This window comes from Rhinopithecus bieti, unplaced genomic scaffold, assembly GCF_001698545.2.
Source record: "Rhinopithecus bieti isolate Rb0 unplaced genomic scaffold, ASM169854v2 scaffold_32269, whole genome shotgun sequence".
In the NCBI taxonomy this organism is placed as follows: domain Eukaryota; kingdom Metazoa; phylum Chordata; class Mammalia; order Primates; family Cercopithecidae; genus Rhinopithecus; species Rhinopithecus bieti.
Window position 1 is genome coordinate 57,533 of NW_016813799.1, and position 6,546 is coordinate 64,078.

Below are 6,546 nucleotides of genomic sequence, written 5' to 3' on the forward strand. Positions count from 1 at the left end.
TTCCTTCCTTCCTTCCTTCCTTCTTTCCTTCCTTCTTTCCTTCCTTCCTTCCTGTCTACCTTTTAGTGAAGGTGATTTTTCTCTGGTGGTATATTTTAATTTCTTGCTTTTTATTTTTTGTATCTGTATTATTATTATTATTACTATTATTTTTGAGACAGAGTCTCACACTGTTGCCCAGGCTGGAGTGCAGTGCATGATCTCAACTCACTGCAACCTCTGACACCTGGGCTCAAGTGGTTCTTGTACCTTAGCCACCCAAGTAGCTGGAATTACAGGCATGCACCACCATACCTGGCTAATTTTTGTGTTGTTACTAGAGATGGGGTTTCCCCATGATTGCCAGGCTAGTCTTGAACTCACGGCTTCACGTGATCTACCCAACTCAGCCTCCCAAAATGCTGGGATTATAGGCATGAACCACTATACCCAGCTTGTTATATGTTTTTTGATTTGACGTTACCATGAGGCTTCCAAATAATATCTTGTAACCCATTATTTTAAACTGATGAAAACTTAACACTGATTGCATAAATACATTAACTAGCAAACAAGAGAAAGCTAATAAAAGCTCTACACTTCAACTTTTGTCTGCTTTTACCTTTTCATTGAAAAGTTTTAAACTTCTTTTAACAGAAATTTAAAACCTTTTGACTTTTGTTGTTTCTATTTATATCTTATTGTATCATTTATGTTTTGAAAAGTTGTAGTTATTAATTTTGATTAGTTCATCTTTTAGTCTTTCTAGCTAAGACATGAGTAGTTTACACACCACCATTACAGTGCTACAATATTCTATGTTTTTCTGTGTACCTGCTAGTAGGTACACTAGCAGGTACCTACTAGTGACCTTTGTACCTTCAGATGATTTTTTATTACTCACTAATTTTGTTTGCTTTCAGATTGAAGGACTCCCTTTAGCATTGCTTGTAGGACATGTCTGGTGTTGATGAAATCTCTCAGCTTATGTTTGTCTAAGAAAGTTTTTATTTTTTCTTCACGCGTGAAGGATATGTTCACTGAATATATTATTATTCCAGAGTAAAATATTTTTTTCATCCTGCACTTTAAATATGTCATGCCACTCTTTCCTGGCTTGTAATGTTTCCACTGAAAAGTCTGCTGCCAGACATATTTGGAACTCCATTGTATGTTATTAGTTTTTTTCCTCTTGCTGCTTTTAAGACTTTTTTTTTTGTCCTTGACCTTTGCGAATTTGGTTATTAAATCCCTTGAAGTAGTCTTCTTTGGGTTAAATCTGCTTGGTGTTCTATAACTTTCTTGTGCTTGAATGTTAATATCTTTCTCTCAGTTTGCGAAGTTTTCTGATATTATCCCTGTGAATAAACTTTCTACCCCTATCTCTTTCTCCATCTCCTCTTTAAGGCCAAAAACTCTTAGATTTGTCTTTTTGAGACTATTTTCTAGATCTTCTAGGCATGGTTCATTGTTTTTTGTTTGTCTCCTCTGACCATGTGTTTTCAAATAATCTGTCTTCAAGCTAATAAATTCTTTCCCCTGCTTGATCAGTTCTGCTATTAAGAGACTCTGATGCATTCTTTGGCATGTCAATCTCAGTTTCCACCTCGAATTTCTGCTTGATACTTTTTAATTATTTCAATCAGTTTGTTAAATTTGTCTGATAGGATTTTGAATTTCTACTCTATGTTACCCTGAATTGCATTGAATTTCCTCAAAACAGCTATTCAGAATTCTCTGTCCAAAAGGTCACATATTTCTGTCTCTCCAGGATGGATTCCTGATGCCTTATTTAGTTCATTTGGTGAGGTTATGTTTTCCTGGATATTCTTAACGCCTATGGATTTTTGTCAGTGGCTGGATACTGAAGAGTTAGATAATACAGTCTTCATGGTCTTGGCTTATTTGTCCCTGTCTTTCTTAGGAAGGCTTTCCAGGTATTCAAAGGGACTTGGGTGTTGTTATCTACATTTTTGGTCATTGCAGCCATGTCTGCAGTAGAGGACACCTCATGCCCAGTAACATTGTAGCTCTCGTATAAGTACCACCTCACAAGAAGTACCATCTTGTTCGTCTTGGATAAGATCTGGAAGAATTCTCTGATTACCGGTAAGAAACTCTTTTTATCTTCCCTTACTTTCTCCCAAACAAATAGAGCCTCTCTTTCTATGCTGAGCTGCCTGGAGCTGTAGGAGAGGTGACACAAGCACTCCTGTGGCCACCACCACTGCAACTGTGCTGGGTCAGACCTGAAGCCAGCACAGTAGTGTGGAACTCACACAAGACCCACTCTAACTACTTCTTGGCTACTGCCTATGTTTGCTGGGCTCACCATCGGTAGATGACAAAGCAAGTCAGGCTTATGTCCTTCCCTTCAGGTTGATGAGTTCCCCTAGGCCTGGGTGGGTGCAGAGATGCCATCTAGGAGGCAGGACCTGCAGTCAGAAACCTTAGGAATTTACCTTGTTCTGTAGTCTACTCCAGCTGCGCTGGCACCCAAGCCACAAGACAAAGTCTTTCCCACCCTACCTTCCCTTTCCACAAGCAGAGGAGTTTCTCCCTATGGACCACCACCACAGGCCTGCAGGGAGTACTGCCAGGCTACTGCCTATGTTCACTCAAGCCACACAGCTCTTCAGTCAACTTGTGGTGAATGCTGTCAGGCCTGAGATTCACCCTTTCAGGGCAGTGGGCTCTCTTCTCACGCAGGGAAGGTTGAGAAATGCCACCCAAAAACCAAGGCCTAGCCTGCTTGGTACTCTAACCCACTGTGGCCAAGCTGATACTTAGGCTGCAACACAATGTCCTCTTCACTTTTCTCTCTGTTTTTCTCAAGGAAAGGAGTCTCCCACCATAGCTACCACATCTGTAAATGTGCTGGGTCACACCCAAAGCCAGCACATCTGTCTCACCCAAGGCCCATGATGTACACTACCTTGCTAGCACTACTGATTATTCAGGGCCCAAGGGCTCTTTAGTCAGCAGATAATGAATCCTCCAGGACTGGGTCTTTACCTTCAAGGCAATGGTTTCTCCAAGGACTTCTAAACGCACTACCTTGACTGCAAGAGGTCCTCATGTTCTTTGAATTAAAGGAAACTTTTGCTCCATACCCTAATTTCCTTTTGACCCTGGGTAAAATCTATTTTGACTTAGCTAAATGCTATTTTCTACTGGTGATGTAAAATATATATAAAACATGGGGTTAAATAGGAGGAGACTGAGAGCTTAGTAATAGGGTTTAATTGATTCCACTGAGCATAAGGTGGCTATAAGCAGCTACTTGGAGGGATAACAGAACAGCTGGATCCTGATGAATGTCAGTCCAATGATGCTGGGCAGTATGTCTTTCTGTTAGTTCAGGCTCACCTAATGAGCTTATTCTGGAAATGGCCTTGTTTTATCACATGTTGGCTGTTTCTGCAGGGCAGTACCTTGTTTCCTGTTTTTCAGTGACTGCATACCTAAAAATGAATATTGGCAAAATGAATCTGCAGGCAAGATAAATTTTAAGTGGTTGCACAACAAATGCTTTCTCCTCCCATACAGTAATACATTTGTAAAATAAATCAGATTGGGAAAGAAAAAAGCTGTTGAAAAAAATCTGCTAAGCAGGTGCTTACTTTGAATACTGAGAATATGAAAAATGTTTTGACATGAGGCTACAGATTATGAAAGAGTGCTGATTCATATTGCTCTAGAATCACCAAATGCTTATGCTATAAGAAACCTTAGAGATTTCCTAGTACAAAACCTGTATTTTGTACATGAATAAAGAAGACAGAATGATACCCAGCTCAAGGTCATAACTAGTTAGAGGCAATCAAGACTCCTGGTTCCCATTCTGAAATATTATTGTGAAATTTCATATTGTATTAGCCTACTTGGGCTACCATGACAAAATTATTACAGACTAGGAGGCTTAAACCATAGAAATATATTTTCTCACTGTTATGGAGCCTGGGGAGTCCAAGATCAAGTTTCCAGCAAATCTGGTGGCTGGTGAGAGCTCTCTTCCTGGCTTGCAGATGGGTACCACTTGCTGTGCCCTCACAGGTTCTCACACACTTGGTTTCTGCACATAAAGAGTGTGAGCCCTTTGGTGTCTCTTCTTAGAAGGCTTCTAATCTTATTGGATCAGGGCCCCACCCTTATGACATTATTTAACCTTAATTACCTCCTTTTAGGCCCAATCACTAAATACAGCTACATTGGGGTTTAAAACTTCAACATGTACATTTTGTCTCGTTCTGTCACCCAGGCTGTAGTGTAGGGGCGTGATCTCTGCTCACTGCAAGCTCCACCTCCCAGGTTCACACCATTCTTCTGCCTCAACCTCCCGAGTAGCTGGGACTATGGGCGCCTGCCACTACGCCCGGCTAAATAATTTTGTATTTTCAGTAGAGACGGAGTTTCACCGTGTTAGCCAAGAAGGTATCGATCTCCTGACCTCGTGATCTGCCCGCCTCAGACTCCCAAAGTGCTGGAATTACAGGTGTGAGCCACCGCACCCGACCTACCATTGTATTTTGAAACTAGATAACCTGCCTTGATTTCGCATGTTCTCAGATGAAATTCTAGACTTTGGACGTTTGAGTTGGTGTTGGAATGAATTAAGTCTTTGTGTTGATGGGACTGGAGTGAAGGTATTTGCGAAGGACCTGAGTTTTGGGGACCATGGTGGAATGTTCTTATATGAACATCCCCTCTGAAACTATGTTGAAACTTAATCCCCAATGTGGCAGTATTGAGAAGTAGAGCCTTTAAGAGATGATTGGATTAAGAGGGTCTGCCCTCATGAATAGATTAAGCCTGCCCCCATGAATAGATTAAGCCTGAGCCAGCATTTTAGCACATGAGGACATGCAAATTACTTACCATGTGATGCCCTGTGCCAACTTTGGGACACTGGAGTGCTGTACATGAATCCACCAGTAAGGAGACTCTCACAAGATGCTCACCATAGACCTTGGACTTCTCATACTCCATACTTTAAGAAATAAGTTCCTTTTCTCTATAACCTACCCAGTTTCTGGCATTATTTTATAAGCAACAGAAAACAGAGTAATACAGTCTTCATATTTGACCCTTCATTGTTACCACATGGCTGCTACACCTCCAGGCTCAAGTTCATTTACTGGCTAAAAAAAGAAGAGACAAAAGGCTTAAGAAGCAGACCATCTGCCATCTGACTTTTTCAAAAATTTCCCAGAAGTTTCACTTGACAACTTCTGCTTAAATCTCATTGCCTGGAACTGGGTCACTTTGCTTCTCTGGCTACAAGGGCATCTGGGCAGGTAGGTGTTTTTGGCTATGCCCAGTCACTCCAAACAAAAGTGGGTATTTTTTTTGTTAAAGAAGAACAGGGGAATAGATAATGTATAGAAAACTACCAGAGTCTGAAACATAGAACGTGTTGTAGGTAAGTAATTAAGAGCCATAGGCTTTAGAGTCAGGCACATCTGAATTCAAATCCCAGCTCTGACAGTATTTGGACAAGTTACTTAAGTTCTCTAGTCCTCAGTTTCCTCTGTAAATGGAGAGAATTATGACAAATAAGGCGACAAAGTTGTGGTAAAGATGAAAGATAATAATTAAGACGTAAGGTCTCCATAAATGCTAGTGTTCACATTATACCACCTTTTTAGAATCACAAGGCATTTGTGTTTCTTATCCTCCCTAGACAAAGTCATACTTTAATTTCTTTTAACTTTAGTGAGACAGAATATTCAGAATACCAAGACACAGAAGCTGGTGAAACAGGTCTTATTCAGCATTATTTCTTATTAAAAATAATTATTCTCTCTGCTTCTAGCCCTTTGCCTAAAGGGAAGTCCTCTATGAGACAGCCATCTTATCCTCAAGCTGAAGTGCTTCCTTGTGTTGGAGAAGAAGTGACTAGGCCTGCAGCCTAGCCCTTGTAGGAAATTTACATCAAAGAGAGAGGGTGTCCTGAGTCCTGTATATTTTTTCTTAAGGCAGAGGCTCAGTAGATCAATAAATCTACATCTCCCACGCTCAGTATCATTGAGTCTTTAACTTAAAAAAAAAAGAAAGAAAAAGAAAAAAAGAGACAAATTGCTTTTTTAGTAAATTAGGGCTCTCACATCAGATTTCAGGATTTCTATCAAGAAATCTGTATGTATTACAAATGGTCTTTTAATCTAAGAATGTAGATATCACAGAAAGTGGCATATAGCCTATGGACAACTTTACTTAAGGGCAGTCAGTACAACATTAGGATTTCTTATTTCCTTCAGGAAGAAAAATTGTTATGTAGGCATTATAAGTGGTTCAATTCCCTTCTGGAAAAATTTCCCAAATATCCTGTAATAGCTGTGCTTGGCATGGCATTCAGTTTTCATCCCTATGTATTTTTATTTCAAACTTGTTTATATTAACAAACTAATACCTGATTATCATAGATAACTTAGAAACCAAAAATATTAAAAATATGAAAACACAATTACATATAATTCTGTTATCTAAATAAAACTATTGTTAACATTTTATGTTTGTTCTTCTCTATATATGTAAAGGTATTGATATATTTTTTAAAAAATTGGA